This window comes from Aplidium turbinatum, chromosome 8 (genome assembly GCF_918807975.1).
Source record: "Aplidium turbinatum chromosome 8, kaAplTurb1.1, whole genome shotgun sequence".
Lineage (NCBI taxonomy): Eukaryota > Metazoa > Chordata > Ascidiacea > Aplousobranchia > Polyclinidae > Aplidium > Aplidium turbinatum.
Window position 1 is genome coordinate 33,196,608 of NC_137479.1, and position 2,500 is coordinate 33,199,107.

A 2,500-nucleotide genomic window follows, 5' to 3' on the forward strand; every position below is an offset into this window, starting at 1 on the left:
AATTTGACTCAACACGGGGAAACTCACCCGGCCCGGACACGGCGAGGATTGACAGATCGAGAGCTCTTTCTCGATTCCGTGGGTGGTGGTGCATGGCCGTTCTTAGTTGGTGGATCGATTTGTCTGGTTAATTCCGATAACGAACGAGACTCTGACCTGCTAAATACCCGGCCGCTCGCTGACCGGCGACGCCCTTCACGGGGCGCCGCCACGAAGGAGCGTCCGCCGGCGTTCTTAGAGGGACAGGCGGCGTTCAGCCGCACGAGATTGAGCAATAACAGGTCTGTGATGCCCTTAGATGTTCGGGGCCGCACGCGCGCTACACTGGTCGGATCAGCCGGAGCCTCTTCGCTCGAGATCCCGGCTCGAAAGGGCCGGGAAATCCGGCAACCCCGACCGTGCTCGGGATAGGGAATTGCAATTGTTTCCCTCGAACGAGGAATTCCCAGTAGGCGCGAGTCATCAGCTCGCGTCGATTACGTCCCTGCCCTTTGTACACACCGCCCGTCGCTACTACCGATCGAGCGTTTTAGTGAGGTCCTCGCATCGGCTTGGCGCCGGCCTTCGCGGGTCGGCGGCTCGTCGAGAAGACGATCGAACTTGATCGCTTAGAGGAAGTAAAAGTCGTAACAAGGTTTCCGTAGGTGAACCTGCGGAAGGATCATTACCTGAACACCTCTTCGAAGGAACGTTTTGAGCCTCGGTCGGCCCGTCTTGAGACGGCGCAGGCCCGGCGAGCACCGGAGCGACGAAAGCGCGGCTCGAGTGCCCCGGAACGGGGCTCGAAGCGTCGGAGGCCGACCGCTCGACCGGCGACGCCATAGCTACGAGACGAGCGACTTCGGAAAAAGAAAGCAGAGCTATCGCTCCTGGCGGTGGATCACTCGGCTCGCGAGTCGATGAAGGACGCAGCCAGCTGCGAGAATTGATGTGAATTGCAGAACACATTGAGCGTCGACGATCCGAACGCGAATTGCGGCCTCGGGTTAATCCCTTGACCGCGCCCGCCTCAGGGTCTCACCGAACGAACGTGCCCCGAACGGACGCACATGTGCGGGTCGGCGACCGAACGCCGCCGTCCCGTCAAAGCGAGGCCGAGCGCGCGCTGCCGCGGCGCCGATCACGGACGAGAAAGCGCGAAGCGGCGCCGCTCGGCCAGGAAAAAGGAAAAAAACGCGACCTGAGGTCGGACGAGAGCACCCGCCGAATTTAAGCATATTACTAAGCGGAGGAAAAGAAACTAACGAGGATTCCCTCAGTAACGGCGAGTGAAGCGGGACCGTCGAGCCCAGCGCCGAATCTGGCCGCTTTCGGAGCGGTCCGACCTGTGGCGTACAGACCCGGGCGCGCGGGCGAGCGCCGGCCGGCCCGAGTCCCCCTGATCGAGGCCGTCGCCCGCGGAGGGTGTCAGGCCCGTGGCGGTCGGACGGCGCGCGCCCACGCCCGAACGGTCTCGGAGTCGGGTTGTTTGGGAATGCAGCCCGAAGCGGGTGGTAGACTCCATCTAAGGCTGAATACGGTCGCGAGACCGACAGCGAACAAGTACCGCGAGGGAAAGTTGAAAAGCACTCTGAAGAGAGAGTTAAACAGTACGTGAAACCGTCCGGAGGCAAACGCGCGGGCCCTGCGAGGCCGTCCGGCGCTTCAGCTCGGCCGACTGCGAAGACGGCCGAGCGCACTGCGCCGGGCGGCGGGCCGCGACCGCTTCCGGGGCGGCCGGAGGCGGCGCCGAACGCAGCGGGCCCCCTCGGGGGTTCGCGGCGGCGCCGACCGGGCCCGTCCCGGGAGCGAGGAGGATCGCCGCGCCGACCCCCCCTTCGAGGGGGGCCGACCCTACGCCGGCTCGGCTCCGGGCCGCCGGCCGGCCGCTGTCCTCAGCGGTCGCGCCGAGCGACGCCCGCCGTCCGGCCGGCGAGGGATCGACAGGCGCCCGGGGTCCGCGGCAGCGCGAGGTCGCCCGCGCGACCCGTCTTGAAACACGGACCAAGGAGTCTGACGCCCGTGCGAGCCGCGGGGAAGACGCGAAACCCGCGGGCGCAGCGAAGACGAAGCGGCGTCCTGCTTGCAGAGGCGCCGCGAGGCGGGATCCCGCCGCCTCCCGGGGCGACGGGAGCACCGCCGGCGGGGCCGCGCCCTGAAAGGGCCGGCTCCGGCAAGAGCACGGTCGTCGGGACCCGAAAGATGGTGAACTACGCCTGGGCAGGCCGAAGCCGGAGGAAACTCTGGTGGAGGGCCGTAGCGATTCTGACGTGCAAATCGATCGTCCGACCTGGGCGTAGGGGCGAAAGACTAATCGAACCGTCTAGTAGCTGGTTCCCTCCGAAGTTTCCCTCAGGATAGCCGGCGCCCGGCCAAGAGTTTTATCTGGTAAAGCGAATGACTAGAGGAATCCGGGGCCGAAACGGCCTCGACCTATTCTCAAACTTTAAATCGGTAAGAACCGGCGGTTGCTCGCTTTGAACCGACCGGAGCATTATTTCGAATCGAAGGGCGCCGAGTG

At 65.2% G+C, this 2,500-nt stretch overlaps 2 non-coding genes and 1 pseudogene across 2 annotated transcripts in view; all 3 read left to right on the plus strand.

Annotated features, from left to right (window-relative positions):
* LOC145776433 (small subunit ribosomal RNA) overlaps positions 1-667 on the plus strand; it is a 1,964-nt pseudogene extending 1,297 nt beyond the window's left edge.
* A 197-nt stretch (positions 668-864) lies between these two features.
* Positions 865-1,018, plus strand: LOC145776414 (5.8S ribosomal RNA). The gene has a single exon (XR_014290217.1). It is a non-coding gene; the product is annotated as a 5.8S ribosomal RNA (ribosomal RNA).
* A 158-nt stretch (positions 1,019-1,176) lies between these two features.
* Positions 1,177-2,500, plus strand: part of LOC145776449 (large subunit ribosomal RNA) — a 3,722-nt gene continuing 2,398 nt past the window's right edge. Inside the window, exon 1 of the ribosomal RNA XR_014290241.1 lies at positions 1,177-2,500. This exon is cut by the window's right edge and continues 2,398 nt beyond it. This is a non-coding gene — a ribosomal RNA (large subunit ribosomal RNA).